Source organism: Thamnophis elegans, chromosome 2 (assembly GCF_009769535.1).
Source record: "Thamnophis elegans isolate rThaEle1 chromosome 2, rThaEle1.pri, whole genome shotgun sequence".
NCBI lineage: Eukaryota > Metazoa > Chordata > Lepidosauria > Squamata > Colubridae > Thamnophis > Thamnophis elegans.
This window is the reverse complement of record NC_045542.1, coordinates 139,905,103-139,923,126: the sequence shown is the minus strand read 5'-3', so window position 1 is coordinate 139,923,126 and position 18,024 is coordinate 139,905,103.

Below are 18,024 nucleotides of genomic sequence, written 5' to 3'. Positions count from 1 at the left end.
CGGCATAAAAATAAAGGGTTTAGGAAAGCCTGACCTTTGCAGTCTAACCAGACAACTCGCTAAAACTAAAACTGCTTGTTCAAAAGATGTCAAGCTAATAATTTAATTCTAGAGTTGTCAAGAGCTGTCATAAAACATTGCTGTAAGCCCACAGCATTCTTTCCCATGCAAGTATTATACAATCTATGACAAATCTATAAATTTTCACATTTGTCATTTATATGAGCCAGGATATCTAAAACATTGCATCCTGTCATATAAATCAGTCCATCATTAGAGAGGTGCGGGTTGCTTGGGATTCAAAATATGGCCTTCTCTGTAAATACACATATTTGGAGGGTGCCAGTAATTTAGAACTTGTATCTGCCAGGATTCTAAGAGACTGGATTTTAAGATAGCAAAAAGGGAACCTAATATGCTATTCAACCTAATGTTTTTGAAAAATAGTGGCACCCGGGAACCAATTAACTATTGGACACAGCTAGATGATTCAATTCTGCCAGGATCCAGAGTGCAATGATTATACTGGTACCAGGGAAATTGACAGAAACCACTTGCAACTTCAATATTTTACTCTTTAGACTTTTACAGGATGTGCAGTTTGCTTTCCATCCATGCGGATACCGCAATACATCAAACTAATTAGGTTTATTATTGAAATGTATATAGCTGCCCATCCCAAATATACCCTCTGAGCGGCTTAACAAAAAATAAAATAAAATCAATATGAAATCAACAGACAGGAACAACAATTTAAAAACAAGAGAAGAACAGTATAAAAATATATGAAAACCATAATGCAATACGTGAAACTCATAGATGAGTCAATCCCATTCATTAAAACCATTGATAGAACTTTGGCAGCCACCCGAGCAAATTACCACGTTCCATGTCTGTTGGCAAAGGCCCTATCTGATCTCCAAGGAAATAAAGACCTAAATACAGACCAGGTAGTCTTGATTTACAACAGTTCATTGAGCGACTGTTCAAAGTTACAACGCCATTTAAAAAGTGACTTATGACCATTTTTCACACTTACAACCTTTGCAGCATCCTTAGCCCTTAGACTTATATACCACTTCACAGTGCTTTATGGCCCTCTCTAAGCAGTTTATAGTGTCAGCACATTGCCCCCAACAATCTGGGTCCTCATTTTACCAACCTCAGAAGAATGGAAGGCATGATCAAACCTGAGCCGGTGAGACTTGAACTGCCAAATTGCTGGCAGCCGACAGTTAGCAGAATTAGTCTGCAGTGCTGCATTCTCACCACTGCGCCACCAGGGTTCCTTATAGTCATTTGGACACTTGGTAACTGACTCATATTTATCACGATTGCAGTGTCCCTAGGTCATGTGATCATATTTTGTGACCTCCTGACAAGTAAAGTCAATGGGGAAGCCAGATTCACTTGACAACTGTTACTAACTTAACATCTGCAGTGATTCACTTTACAACTGTGCAAGAAAGGTTGTAAAATAAATTAAAAGGAGATCTGACTGTCTGCCAGGTTTCCGAAAGATGGCCTAATTGATTCATGAGTCTCGAGCCATGTTTCAAAAGAAAACTAGGCATTTATTAGGAGCACCATTTGGCAAGACCTTAAGCAGTCGGATCTGAGCCTTATTTGAATTATAGCTGAACTTTACCCCTGTTCCTTCCCTCCCCTCAGTCTGTGTCATAAATCACATTCCCCAATGAGGTACACCCCTCCCAAACCTGCTGCAGTAATCTGAGATCCGACTCTAGCCGAAATTATGCTTGGAATGTACTCCCCCCCTCCTTTCCTCACCATAGCAACTTTATGAGTTGACAATACTCACTTAACAAATGTCTTGCTCAGGAACAGAAATTTTGGGCTCAACTGTAGCTGTAAATTGAGGACTACCTGTATTTTCATTTAAATATCCTCAAAACTATTAACCTTATTGGCTAGATTTATTTCACTTAATTTTATTTTCAAGTGGCAAGCAATGGGAATACTACTTTTAGTTTCAACACACATTTCAGAGTTTCTTTGTAGCATGGGCTTTTTTCAACATAGGATATCAATCTGTATTCTGAATGCTAATAGGTAATGTTAAAGATCATGAATTAATGAGTGAAATGAAAGGAAACTAGATATGTATCTATGAGACTAAGAAAAGTGTAATGCTAAAAAGTCGAGTTGATTAATATGTGCAGAGGTAAATAGTAAGTTAATTATAAATGAAAGGGTAAAAACATAGGACAAAATGATAAATTGGTGCTATTTAGACTGTTACAGGTGTGCATGCATATGTGTGTATATACACATATATTCACACACATATACATACACACCTGTAACAGTCTAATTTATATAAATAAAAATACACACACACACATAAATACACACCTGTAACAGTCTAATTTATATGTATGTGTGTATACATATATACATGTATGCTGGTCTTGTTGTATTCAGGTCTTTTCCCATGTAAGATTGAGATTGTCTTGGCAACATTTTGGCGAAGTCCCACTCGCCATCTTCAGGCTGGTGTTTTTGGCTTCGTGCTTGTGTGAGTAAAGCATGGTCGGAGCTGCCGTCTTTCTATAAATCTTGGTGGGGGTGTGTGGAGTGCTGGCTTTGTTGCTGTAAGTGGGTTGATTGGCTGTGTAGTTGCATCCTGATTGGTAGATGGAGTTGATGTTTGTAGATTGGTCAGCTGTTTCATATCATCCTGTGTGGCTGAGGTGTTGGCTGTGTGTCCGTTGTTTTTTTGTGTTGTAATGACCTGGGTGGTGGGTGAGGCTCCACACACCCCCACCAAGATTTATAGAGAGACGGCAGCTCCAAGCACACTTTACTCGCACAAGCATGAAGCTGAAAACACCAGCTTGAAGATGGCAAGTGGGACCTCGCCAAAGACAAGACAAGACGTTGCCAAGACAATCTAAATCTTACACGAAAGACCCGAATATAACAAGACCAGCATACCTACACCCGTGAAAATCTATGAAAACAAATATACATATACATATACGTATACGTATACATATACATATACATATACATATACATATACATATACATATACATATACATACATATATATATATATATATACACACACACATACACACACACATATGCAGCACAACAAAATTGACAAAAGTGTGTGTCTATGTACGTTTTGTGTGTGTGTGTGAGAGAGACAGAATGTATGTATATGCATATATATGCATATATGTGTATGTATATGTATATGCATATAATGTATATGCATATAAATATATACACTTACACATACATATATACATACACACATACATAGACATACTTATATACATATACACATACACAGTGCATTCAGTAAGTATTCAGACCCCCTTCACTTTTGTTAATTCTGTTAAGCTGCAGCCTGATTCTACAGTTGTTGAAATTATTATTTTTTCCTCATTAATCTACGGTATCCCATAATGACAAACTGAAAACAGATTTTTTTTTAGAAACCATGACATATCTGCCATCCCAGCAAGAATAACACTTGTAAATTACAATATCTTAGAGAGAGAAAATAAAAATAAAAAGATAGTTCTGGCGAATGCGATCAACGGGTACAAGAAGTATAAAAGGCTCAATGAAAGTACAGAGCAATTTTGATGGAAATAATTTTTAAAAAAAGATTTGGAAGTGGATGAAGAAGTCTAAAAAAGAAGTCCCTTGCAGAATGACGATGTTTGCATGCTATATACATGGGTAAGGTTCCCCTCGTGCATATGTGCTAGTTGTTCCTCATCTCCATTTCAAAGCTGAAGAGGCGTCTTTGTGGTCATGTGACTGGCATGACTAAACGCCGAAGGCGCATGGAACCTTCCCACCAAAGGTGCTTCCTATTTTTCTACTTGCAGTTTTACGTGCTTTTGAACTGTTAGGTTGGCAGAAGTTGGGACAAGTAACGGGAGCTCACTCCATTCACAGGGATTCGAACCGTCGAACTGCCGACCTTTCTGATTGACAAGTTCAGCGTCTCAGCCACTGAGCCACCATGTACTCTGTCTCCTTGATGCCCCAGTATTTCCTTCCAAAGTGAGAAACTCTCTTCTACCACCATTCTTTCAGGGAGAAGCCTTTGTGGTGAACCTGCCTCTTTCTATCTCTTCTTTACTGCGAGGGGCGAATCTCCCAAAGCCTTCACCAGCTGAGCAGCTTTGCGGAACAATTAATGTTTCATTTAGTGGAGACAAATGAGGCTCTTTTGGAATAAATCTTGGATATGCTCAATTTACTTGTGAGCTGTTTGAGAAAGGGAGCCGTAGCTTCACAAAGAATGATAAAAGATTTCTCAGTACCAGGACCCGCTAATGTAATTCAGCAGAGCCCCTCTTGTGAAATTGATCATGCACACGTGGATGTGAATGCGCACACACACACCTACACACACACCTATACTAGAACAAATTGGTCCAGGATCAATTCAGTAAGTACAATTCTATGCAGGATCTGTGCCCAAAGGCAAAAAAATCCCAAACCATGCAGGGGTGAGTTCCTGTACTGGTTTGTAATGTTTCACTGCATGCACGCTTTCCAGGCACACTGCTCGCTTCACTTGTGTGTGTTGCTCGCACATGCACAGTTGACTGTAAACTGTTCTGTGCATGCGCAGAAACATGCCGGCAACAGCAGAAGAGACTAGGGAACCGGTTCGGGGATGTGGACAGCCTGGGTCTCTGCCGGTTCTGCGACCCAGGCCAAATCACCACTACCGATTTGGCTGAACCAAGCCAAACCAGGAGCAACTCACTCCTGAAACCATGTGATTTCTGCCTCTTGTAAAAGAAAGAAAATCTTCTGGGCAATGAGGTCATGATATGTAGGTAGTCCTCAGCTTACAACCATTCACTTAGCAACATTTTGAAGTTACAACACCACTGAACACAGCAACTTACAAACAGTCTTGGCACACATGACGGTCATAGTTTCTCCATGGTCATATGATCAAAATTCAAGCGTTTGCCCATCGGCATGTAGTGACAATGGTTACAGCATGCCTGGGGCGGGGTGTGTGTGTGTGTTCCATGTGATCACCATTTGCGACTTTTCCAGCCAGCTTCTGACAATCAAAATCAATGGAGGAAGCCAGATTTGCCTAACGACCATATGATTCACTTAACAACCATGGTATAATTGGCTGTGACTTTTAGCCACCCACTTTGATGCTGCTTATCTTATTGTCCCAAATATTGTCTTTTGAAGAGGCAACTGGACTTTCTGTTTTTTCTTTGAAGACATTTTGATTCTCATCCAAGAAACTTATTCAGCTGTGACTGGATGGTGGGGAAAGGAAGGATTCGTACTCCTTGCAGACAGCTGGTCATTTGCATTCTTTTAGAAGTCATTGAAGTCACCTGGAGGTTTATCCTCCATACCCAATTGCACCACTCAGGTGACCCTGATGACACAGATAAATGTCTGTGTCACACACACACCCCCCAGGTGTGTCATCAATCACATTTGCCAAGGGGGCAATTTTGCAAGTTATAGAGACCTCGGATATAGCCTTGAGACAGATAAGTCTGGAATGTGCACCTGTCTTTTGCTGACATTTCATCGGTTTCCCATCCCCACTTTCCAGATCAGGCCAGGGATGCTTTGAGAGATGACAATATAGTTTTACTGAGGTCAAGTTAAGTACAGCAAAGCAAAACCAGGTCTGGGGTTCCCATACCAATTCCCAAATGTAATCCCCCCCCTGTTTCCCACACCTGCCCTCTCATTGGTTCCATTGTGTCCTATCATACTTAAACCAAATGTTTTCAAAACAGCCATCCCTGGAATGCAACTGGCCTCTTCATTCTGGCTGGGTGTCCTTCAGGTGTTGTCTCTGGCCAGTACAAAATACACTATATTGCCAAAAGTATTCACTCACCTATCCAAATAATCAGAAACAGGTGTTCCAATCACTTCCATGGCCACAGGTGTATAAAATCAAGTACCTAGGCATGCAGACTGTTTTTACAAACATTTGTGAAAGAATGGGTCGCTCTCAGGAGCTCAGTGAATTCCAGCGTGGAACTGTGATAGGATGCCACCTGTGCAACAAATCCAGTCGTGACATTTCCTCGCTCCTAAATATTCCACAGTCAACTGTCAGCTGTATTATAAGAACGTGGAAGTGTTTGTGAAAGACAGCAACTCAGCCACGAAGTCGTAGGCCACATAAACACGTCCAACATCAGTGTGTGACCTCACAAATGCGCTTCTGGAAGAATGGTCAAAAATTCCCATAAACACACTCCTGAACCTTGTGGACAGCCTTCCCAGAAGAGTTGAAGCTGTTATAGTTGCAAAGAGTGGACCGACGTCATATTGAACCCTATGGATTAGGAATAGGATGTCATTTGCAGTAAGTTCATATGTGAGTAAAGGCAGGCAAGCAAATACTTTTAGCAATATAGTGTACTTTCCTGTTCCCCCTTTCCTTCTTCTCAAATGGCTTTCCACTTTCCGGAGTTAATAACAGGCTAGCACTGAGGCATAGCGAAAGCAAGGTGAAGTGGCACAGCCAATAACTCTACTATATACTAATAATACCATATTCAATAATAATAAAATCAATAATTCGATTGAATGCTTTGCCACTGGTTCTTGGATGTAAACTTTCCTATTCTGCACATACACCTTTATTAGTGTATGACAAGGCACAACTTTTATTAGGGAAATCATGTCCTTGAGATGCATTCATATGAAACCTACTCCAATATTATAGGTAGCAGTTCTGACCCCCCCCTCCGTCCGGTGATTAACACCAACACAGACTTACTGTTAGCCACACTTTATTTACAGTAATTACACTCCTGTTGGCTGAAAACCCAAGACGACTCACTGGCAAGGCGTTGGCAGCAACCCAGACTCCCACAGACAAGAGATACAATACAAAGAAGAGCTTCTCCAGTTTGTTATGAACAGTTGTGTCCTGCAAAAGGGCTCTTCCCAAAGTCTCTTGGGCTTGATTATCTCTTATGAGTCTGTCTCCGTAATTGCTTCCTTCGTTTCTCTGGCCTTCGTTGCCTGGCGTCAGGGACAAACTTCCTTTAATCTTCCCCATTCCTCCATGCCTCAGGTACCTCCTGGTGGCCAACCAGCCTCTCTGGTCCCTGCTCGGAGTAGGAACCCTGCTCAGGGTCCTCCACATCTTCCATAGCCGACTCATAGGGTCCTTCACTATCGGAGTCCATCGGCAACTCCAACGGCTCCTGATGGGCCACAACAGGTAACTATCCTGGTGCTGAAAGTCAAATGAGTGTGTGGATTATTTATGGAAGGGAAAATACATTCTTACTTTCATTTCACATTATGCAGATAGGCTGGGCAATTCCATAATATTTACCTCTTTCATTGATAAATCTAGAATCAAATTACTTCCAAATATTTCTCTTCATTCATAACAGAAGCCAGCCTGCTTAGAAGAGCTACGGGAATTTTCATTTGACGCTATTATATCTGCACATCACACATCATAAGATAACATCTGCTATCAAGTACAGATAGTCCGTGATTTATGACCACAATTTATGTTGCTTAATGAGACAGTTGTTAAGTGAATTTTGCCCATTTTGTAATCTTTCTTGCCGCAGTTGTTAAGTGAGTCTGGCTTCTCCATTGACTTTATTTATCAGAAGGTGACAAGAAGTGATCACGTGGCCCTGGGAAAACTGCAATTGTCATAAATATGAGCCAGTTGCCAAGCATCTGAATTTTGATCACGTGACCATGGAGATGCTACAACAATCATAAGTGTGAAAAATGGTCATAACTCACTTTTTCAGTGCTGTTCACTAAATGAACTGTTATAAGTCAAGGACTACCTATAGCCACTATTTTTTTTGGGGGGGGGGGAATGCACAATCCAATCCAAAAGTCATACTTAGAACTTTAGAACTTAGAATAACTTTATTGTCATTTTAAATGTACAATACATTAAATCAGCATACATTAATCGGCATACATTAAAATGAAATATTGTTGCATACAGATCTTAGAAGGTCACCACCTCCAATATACATAGACAAAGAAATAAAGAAATAAATACAACATTATGCATAGATCCTCAGTGGAGCAGTGGTTAGAGTGCTGTACTGCAGGCCACTTCTGCTGACTATCGGCTGTCTGCAATTTGGCAGTTCAAATCCCATCAGGGTCGTTGACTCAGCCTTCCATCTTTCTGAGGTGGGTAAAATGAGGACCAAATTGTTGGGGGCAATAGGCTGAGTCTGTAAAACTGCTTAGAGAGGCCCGTAAAGCACTATAAAGCAGTATATTAGTCTAAGTGCTATTGCGATATACCCACATATTTTATATGATACAGAAAAACAGAGTTTAATCTGGATATATACATGTACAAGGCGAGAAAAACAAATCTTGCAAGTTCACCAGATGGATGGCATAGGAAATAAAGCTGTTACAGAATCTGATAGTTCTGCTATGGTAGTCTATACAGCACATCCAACCTTCACTGAAATCAATTGGACCAGCATATACATAATATAGCCCATCCAGTGACTTTATCTACCATTAGTGTTACTAGTGATCAGTCACTTACTACTGGTTGCTAAGTCAAATACAGAAAAGTATTCATGAATAAATTGAAGAATTGGTGCAGAAGAGCGAACTTAAGAAGACTCCATCCCCTGAAATCCCAGGAAATGTCCTTCCCTTTGTCCTTCACACACCCACGTGATACAAACCATTTCCCTGTTTAGGAATGGGCAGCTTTGGTGCAGTTTGTCAGGACCGAGGCATTAAGTCTATTAGGACCATTTTTATAATGTCTTCAGTCTTTTTGAAGTATCACCCAGGCATTTTTTTCCATCAGGCCTCAAATGATGTAATTCATCAGCCTGTTATTGATGGGGACCCGAGGAAAGTCCCATTGTGAGGTATATGGGGGACTGTGAATCTTTCGTTAGGTAATATAAATAAATCTAGCTTCGAAAGTGCTGCCTTCTTAATCATCTTTAAAACACAATGGGCTGTCACTGCAGTCCATGACTTTCCCGTGCTGGAAATACGGCCAGAAAAAGAAAGCATTTCCTTGAAAAGAAGACAAAATGCGGGGGGAGAAAGTGAAGTGCAAACTCATTGTCTGAATATTATTTAAATGCATGGATATCATTTAAATGTGTACAGCCCCCTAATCACTGGTTCAGCAAAAACATCAACACGTACAATTATTACATTGCATTTTTCCACCATGCACCAAACCAAAGATGAACATTAGATTATTAAAATATTTCTCTACTACTCTTCATCCGATGAGTTCTCGGGAGTTACCAATATAAATTCTGCTAAAATTACATAATTTTAAAACATGGCATAATTCAATAAAGAACAATCAATGAGACCCGAAAGAATTAAAATACGTTTCTCTGCACGTTCAGGATTTCTTTTCAGATTAATAATAGAATAGAAATAGAATAACAGAGTTGGAAAGGACCTTGGAGGTCTTCTAGTCCAACATCCTGTTTAGGCAGGAAACCCTATAGCATTTCAGACAAATGGCTATCCAAACTCTTCTTAAAAACTTCCAATGTTGGAGCATTCACAACTTCTGGATGCAAGTTGTTCCATTGATCAATTATTCAGACTGTCAGGAAATTTCTCCTTAGTTCTACTTCTTTCCTTGATTAGTTTCCACCCATTGCTTTTTTCCTGCCTTCTGTTGCTTTGGGGAATAGCTAGACTCCCTCTTCTTTGTGGCAGCCTCTGAGGTAAGATTTATTTGAGATAAAATTTATTTGGTTAATGCTTTGAACTTTTGGGCTGTGGAAATAGGAAGGTCCATATGGGGTTATTGGTCATTGCTAATGTCTTTGGTTGCATTAAGAGGGCAAAAGTAAATAGGTCATGTAAAAGGTTTTAGAGGTCAAGACTAACTAACTATTTAGGACCTGTATTATTTTGCAAATTAGAAGAGGAAACAACTGTTTCTGAAGCTTATTCCCACGCACGTGAATAAACAGCAGATGACCACATGATATTCATTGACAAAAATCTACAACCTATCAAAGATGGCATGGTAACTATTCATCCCTGCTGTGATGGGCAGAGCATTGAAATAGTGAAAGAAGAGGTCCTTTGAGATAAGAGGGCCAAGCCAATAAAAATTTAAAATACCTGGTGCCTTTATGCAAATGTGATATATGTCCCGGTAGTCCTTGACTTACGAAGACAATGGAACCCAAAAGTGTGTTTGTAAGTGAGACATTTGTTAAGTGAGTTTTGCCCCATTGTACAAGTTGTCAAGTGAATCATTGCAGTTGTTAAGTTAGCAACACGGGGTTAAGTGAATCTGGTTTCCCCATTGACTTTGCTCATCAGAAGGTGGCAAAAGGTGGACACATGATCCCAGGACACGGCAAACATCACAAATATGAGTCAATTGCCAAGTGCCTGAATTTTGAGGAGGTGACCATGGGGATGCTGCAAAGGTCATAAGTGTGAAAAACGGTCATAAATCACTTTTTCCAATGCTGTTGTAACTTTGGTCACGAAAGGAGCTGCTCTAAGTCAAGGACTACCTGGACATGCTACAAACTACGATTCTACAAACCAAAATTCAGATGTTGTATATCATAATATAACATAATATCAAAACACATAGGACAGTGATGGCTAACCTTCTTCTCCTTGTGCGCCAAAATCGCGCACACATGTGCGACAGCGCACATGAGCCCACACCCATAATGGAATGCCCCCCACCTTCCCGCGCATGCGTGTGACTCCCCTGAAGCCTCCTGAAAAAACAAAGAGTGGAGGTGGGCACTGCACCCCCACCCTGCCCCCCATCCCTGGGCATGCGTACACAACCCGCACCCCCCATATGCTGGCAGAGACCCGAAAATCACCTGGCTGGGGGAGGCACACATGCATGTGCGGTGGAGATGAGCTGGGCAATGGCTCGTGATGGCCCACGGAGAGGGCTCCGCATGCCATAGGCTCACCATCACAGGCATAGGATATCACTTCCTTCCTTGCCTCAATGGATGTCTATAAACATGTTGTCGGATTTCAACTTCTCAAATTTCTGACACTTGGCTAGGAATTCAAGGACCGAAAGTCTAACCCCAGGGAGGCAATATTAGAATTGTAAGACAAATGGCAAATTGCAACTATGCCATTCTTTTGTTCCTTGTTTGGTTTCTGCCTTTGTTGATAAAGTCCCCAGATGCCTCAGTCTTTTTCTTTACTGTGATGAATATGTACTGTGAACTAGCTACGTCCCCGATAAGGTATGTCACTTCGTGTTTTTTAAAAAAAATGGCATTTCCTACTGTTTTTGCTTGTCCTGCCTCAGGCTTTCCTCTAATGCAAGGAAGTATTAAAAGATGGGCTTTTATGCTCCTGTGGTGGGGGAAAAACACAGACATAATAATGACCCACAGTTTTAGAGTTTTTTTTAAAAAAAGTAAATTTAAAACAAAAAGGATAGAAAAACAGAGCAGCAGCCCATAGAAGCCTGAAAGTGAAATATACTGTATTTATTTATCTGCCATTCAAATTTAGAAGGCCACCCAACTCTGAGAGATTGTAAGTGACATACAAAATTAAAACAGTAGGAAAAAAGAAAAGAAAAACAGGAGTGAGCAAAAAAGTATTCAAACTAAGAACAACAAAACCCTTTAAAAGGCTCACCATTCATGCTAATTCAAGGCCTAGGGAAAACATGGTTAGGACAGAGGCCTAAACAGTTGGTGCGATGGCTCAACAGTTAAAGATACTGAGCGTGTCAGCACGGGTTCAAGATCTGAGTGCCACAGTATGGGGGTGAGTTTCCATTTACGTCCCCACGCCTGCCAACCTAGAGGTTCGAAAGCATGCAAATGGGAGTAGATAAATAGGTACCACTTCGGTGGGAAGGTAACCGCGTTGCAGGCGTATAGTCATACCATGGATATGCCTTCAGACAATGCTGCCTCCCTCAGCTAAGAAACAAAGATGAGCATCTCCCCCTAGAGTAAGAACATGACTGGATAGGAGAAATCTTAACTTTTATCTTTAGGGCAGAGACTATACATCTCTGGGATGTATTATTCCAGAGGTGAGCTGTGGCAACAAAGTCAGCTCACTTTTTGGATCTTGACAACTGACACTGATCAATGGGACGTGGAGCATGTCTCGTCTGTATAATTGCATACAATGGGAAAGAAGTGGTATCTCAGTTAACAGTTAGCAATAGCACTTAGACTTACATACTGCCCCATAGTGCTTTACATCCCTCTTTAAGTGGTTTACAATGTCAGCATATTGTCCCCAACAATCTGGGTCCTCATTTTCCTGACCTTGGAAAGATAGAAGGCTGAGTCAACTTTGAGCCCCATCAGGGTCAAACTCCAGGCTGTGGGCAGAGTTAGTTTGCAATACTACATTCTAACCACTGAACCACCTGGTCCCTATGCCAAAAAAGGGTTCACAATTGGCACTCTGGAAGCCAACTGGCAATTAGTGCTACTCACAGAGCCGAGGTGGCGCAGTGGTTAAATGCAGCACTGCAGGCTACTTCAGCTGACTGCAGTTCGGCTGTTCAAATCTCACCGGCTCAAGGTTGACTCAGCCTTCCATCCTTCCGAGGTGGGTAAAATGAGGACCCAGACTGTGGGGGCAATATGCTGACTCTGTAAACCGCTTAGAGAGGACTGAAAGCCCTATGAAGCGGTATATAAGTCTAACTGCTATTGCTATTGCTATTGACTGGCCCTGCCCCCATCTATTCTCTGCCTCCTGAGTCCCAGCTGATTGGGAGGAAGGGGATTTTACAGTATCCTTCCCCTGGAATGGGGAGGAAATGGAGATTTTACAGGATCCTTCCCCTGCCACGCCCACCAAGCCACGCCCACAGAACCAATAGTAAACATTTTTGAATCCCACCACTGTTTTTAACCATCACTGCCTTTTTCTAAATTTAAACTTTTATATACTGCTTTCCTGTTTTCATATTTTATTTGTACACCACCCAGAGTCCCTCTGAGAGGGAAATGGGCACTTTCACAATTTGATAAACAAACATACAAAGTTCAATATCATTTAGCTTCTGATTATTGTATTATTTTATTTGCTATAGGTGCCACCCAACTCCAGAATTATTTTGGGTCACTCACAATATTAAAGAAAGAACAATTCGGATAGTCACGTAAAATATTCTTTGAAGCAAAGCCGAAGAAGACTTTTCTTAGTAAATATACAAGAATACTATTAAAAAGAGTATGAGTACCCTCATTATATTTAATAACTTCACTAACTCCAAATTTGCTGCTAGCAATTTGGGAATGGTAGCAGAAAGTTAATGTTCACATACTAGATCAAATGAGGGATTCTGCCTTTTTTTTACCTGCCTAATTAATATTAACAACTAGAACCTCGAGCACAGCCAATTCTTTATGCAGAAAATCCCAAATCTGAAAGCCAGTTTCATTGAATTGCAATAGCTCATCTGGGTCTAACTTTGAAGAAAATCAGTATTGTCTATGCAGAAAAGCAGTTTAAGGGTGAAGGATTATGAAGACATGGAAGAGAATCCTGATGGACACATTATACAGGTAGTCCTTGACTTACAATCATTCATTTAGTGACTGTTCGAAGTTACAACAGCAGTGGAAGAAGTGAGCTATGACCTTTTTCACACTTATGACCATTGCCCATAGTCACTTGATCAAAAATCAGATGCTTGGCAACTGGCATGTATTTAAGACAGTTGCAATGTCCCGGGGTCATGTGATCACCTTTTGTAACCTTCTTACAAGTAACACTTACGGGAAAGCCAGATTCACTTAACAACTGTGACAAAAAAGGTCATAAAATAGGACAAAATTAACTTCACAACTGTCTTGCTGAGCAACAGAAATCTTGTTCAGTTGTGTTTGCTAATAAAGGGCCACCTGTATACCATCTTTCATTTCCCTGAAGAATCAGAATGTTACTTACTATTACTAAATTTGCAGATGATAAAATAGTGGTGGGACTCAACTCTGGGGGGAATAAGCCTATCAAGATGAGGTAGACCAGTTGCTTTCGTGGTGTGGCGACAATAACTTGGTCCTTAACACCAATAAGACTAAGAGCTTATAGTGGACTACAGAAGGAATAGATCAGTCATTCAGCCAGAGGTGGATTGCTCCTGATTCAGCCCAGAATAGGCGAATCAGTAATGGCGGTGGCAGAAGGCTCCGCCCACCTTCCTGGATGCTTCTGCGCATGTGCAGAAGAGTCACATATGCGCACATATGCACAAGTGAACTGGTAGTAAAAAAAATGGATACCAGTTTTAGGTATCTGGGCATTATCATAAAAGAGGATGTGACCTGGGGTGCTCACATTGCAGCACTGGTCAAATTGGCCAGCAGAGATTATACGAGCCAAGGTGGCGCAGTGGTTAAATGCAGCACTGCAGGCTACTGCTAGATCAGCAGTTCAGTGGTTCAAATCTCACCGGCTCAGGGTTGACTCAGCCTTCCATCCTTCCGAGGTGGGTAAAATGAGGACCCAGATTGTTGGGGGCAATATGCTGACTCTCTGTAAACCGCTTAGAGAGGCCTGAAAGGCCTATGAAGCGGTATATAAGTCTACTGCTATTACTGCTATTGCTATATACTACCTGAGACTTCTCAGGAAACAACAACTGAATGAAAAATTGCTGGTGACCTTCTATCACTGCACCATAGAGAGTATTTTAACTTACTGGACCTGTGTATGGTTTGCTAATAGCACAATGGCAGATAGGACAGCATTCCAGAGGATTAACATCATTGTCCAAATGATCATTGGTTGCCCTCTCTCCTCCTTGAAAGAGCTTAGCTCCCACTGCCTTAAGAAAGTTCAAAACAAACATTCTTAAAGATCCATCTCATCCTGGGTACTCTGCTTTTGAACTATTACCATCTGGCAGATGGTACAGTACAATAAAAACAAGGACAAATAGGCTGAAAAACAGCTTCTATCCCAGAGCTATAACTATACTGAATTCTACTGTATAGTGAAATATTAATGCAATATCAGGGTTTTCAATTTCAATTACATAGATTGTGAAGGATGTGTCTTTGTGTTTTTATTTTTATAGTTATAATGTACACTGAAGACGGCATTTAATTTCATTGTATGATGAAATTGTACGATGTGCAATGACAATAATACAATACAATACAATACAATACAATACAATACAATACAATACAATACAATACAATACCAGTACAGTACAATACAATAGCAGAGTTGGAAAGGACCTTGGAGATCTTCTAGTCCAATAAACTAAACTAAACTAAATTAAACTAAATTAAACTTACAGAAAGATTGGGAGTAACACCATGTGGTTAAGTAATGTTCAGAACAGAATAAATAATTTTATTTGGATAGGGTTGCTTTGACTTATAAAAGGTAGTGAATCCTACAATTTGGCTAACCCACCACGTGAGGTTCATTGATCAGCATTGCAGAATCCAGAGTCCTGATATGTGTTGAACCAGAGCTTCTAGGCCTTTATTGCTCATCTAGCATAATCGTATTAAAATCAGACCCAAACAATCCATATCAAAATTTTAATTTATGTGTGCATTTAATATATATCCATTTGTGGATTTCCACCCCCCTTCCTAGTGTTTTCCCACAAGTGCAAGGTCTGTTTTTTTCCAGATCTATCAAGTCCTAACTTAAACTGACAGATCCAGAGTGAAAAGAAGGGGGCCTTACTCCTTTGCAGAGAAGGGAGCAAATGATGGCACTCAAACTCGCATCATCACAGTGGCATCACGTGACATATTGGGACTTTTTCCCCCTTTACTAAACCGGGTGGGATCAGGGCCAGCATGTGACGCATCCAGTCCGCGGGCTGTGAGCTTGACACCGTCTAGAGCATGACTGGCAACAACCCTGGAATATAAATTGGCTGACAAGAAGTTCAACCAGATAGCAATCTGAGGGGTCCTTGTGTTCTCTGAGCTTGGTTGTCCCAAAGAAGCTTCTTGGATGAGAAGTGAAACATCTTCAAAAAAAAAAAAAAAAGGCCAGCTGCCTCCAGAAAAAGCACCTTTTGGGACAACCAGGACCTGGATGACTGAGAATCTCTACAGATTCTGAGCTTGTTGTTTTCTTGCAGATGTTTCATTACCCAAACTAAGTTACATCATCTATTTAGCACTTACTATTTTACCTAGTTTGGGTAATGAAACATCTACAAGAAAACAAGCAAGCTCAGATAGCACTAAGGACCCTTCACTTCAATCCTGAGCTACAAATAGTCACCTTTAGATAGTAGTCTTGCCACATATTTTACCCTGGAGTAGCTGCAGCTATTTAAGAAAAATCAAGACTCGGGCTGGGTTAGGGCCATTGAAACGGGGAGGGGGGGCATGGTATTTGGGAGGGGAATCATTATGTGCTGGAGGACTGTTTAATTAGGGAGTTATTCTCACCATCTCTTTGGGCATGTGGGAGGAAGGGAGTTTCCCGCCAAGGCCAACTATCCAGCATTCCATCCTGATGATGATTTTCGAAGATGTCTCCCACCTGACAGTTGGGTGAATTATGATTGGACTATGGACTGGGGTACCAAGGGGAGGGGATTGAATCTTGTATTGATATCTATTGTATTTAGATTCAGCTTTGCTTTGCTTCTTTTCGTTTGTAATCAGTGTAAGTACACTTAATTCTGAAATATGGACTTGAGTGGTCTCTTTCTTGGTTATTAAATGAAGGGGCAGTGTCAGCAACTTTTCTCCTCTCTCTGAAAGAAGCCAAGCATCAACTTTCAATATTATTTTTCTATCCAAGAATGCCTTTGAGACCCATCTCTCATCAGCTGTCTTACCAATAAATAAACTGCCACAGGGAAATAGGAGATAAACAAAATGGGAGGTAGCATTCTCCTAATCTATGCTTGAACAACTGCTATCCTAGATCTACTGTTTTTGAATTTGTTTGTGTTTGTTTGGTAACATGACCCACAAGTTACAGTCAATGGAAAAGCTTATTCTGCCTCTCCGTTCTGCGGTTCCTTCAGATCTAGCTTCTCTATCTGGCTTCCCACAAAGCTACGCAGAAGAAACCATTGAGCCATTGGTTTTTAATTTGACTTTGGATGCCTGCATGTAAGGTATTTGCTCTATCTTCCTACTCTTCTTAACACTGCTTGAAATCCCTTTTTTACTCCAACGCTTTGATTTTATTCAGCCTTTCATTTTCCTCGAAGAGATTTCATCAAAAGTTTAATATGCAATTTTATCCTGTTGTATGAGAGACGGAAAAAAAGGGAAATCCTTTCAAGGCCTTTGCCATGCAGTGCAGCTCAGACATGGAGAATTATTTCTGTTTGCAAAGAATATTTAAATTTACTATCAAGAAGATTAGAAAGGCTATCCTGAAAAATGAATTTTACAGATTATCAGCTTCTATGATAAAAAGGGAAATGTGTTAGTTCCCTGGTTTCTTCCCCCCCCCACATCCCTTCTTCTTTTTTTTAGCATGATAAGGATCCCCTCAGAGAATTGCACTGGAATTTGGAAGAACACAATATGTCTAAATGTAAAATATGGAATAAAGCAGAGAACAAGCCTTTGAATATTACAAAGGATCTTATATCTAAACTATATAACCTGTAACTATGATTGATTATGAGAGTTCTCCGAATTCTCTTTTAGAAAAATAACATGGCCACAATCAACCTTGTAAAATGCCTTGCTTGAAGTGGTACCAAGTTAGCCATCAGATAATGATGATTAAAAATGCTTCTACAGTTTTCTATTCATCACATATAGCTTAATAGATATTGTCGTTTTATGAGGGGCTTTATTGGGAACTGAATTTTAAGTTGTCCCAAAAGTGATCCCCCCCCAAAAAAAAGTCAACTGGACTTGTTTTTCCTTGAAGATGTTTCACTTCTCACCCAAGAAGCTTCTTCAGAGCTGAAATTCCAGTTGCCTTTTGGGGAAAAAGCACTTTGGGGACAACCATGATCTGAATGACAGAGAATCTCCATAGACATTGAACTTCAAGTCTAAATGAGAACCCACATCT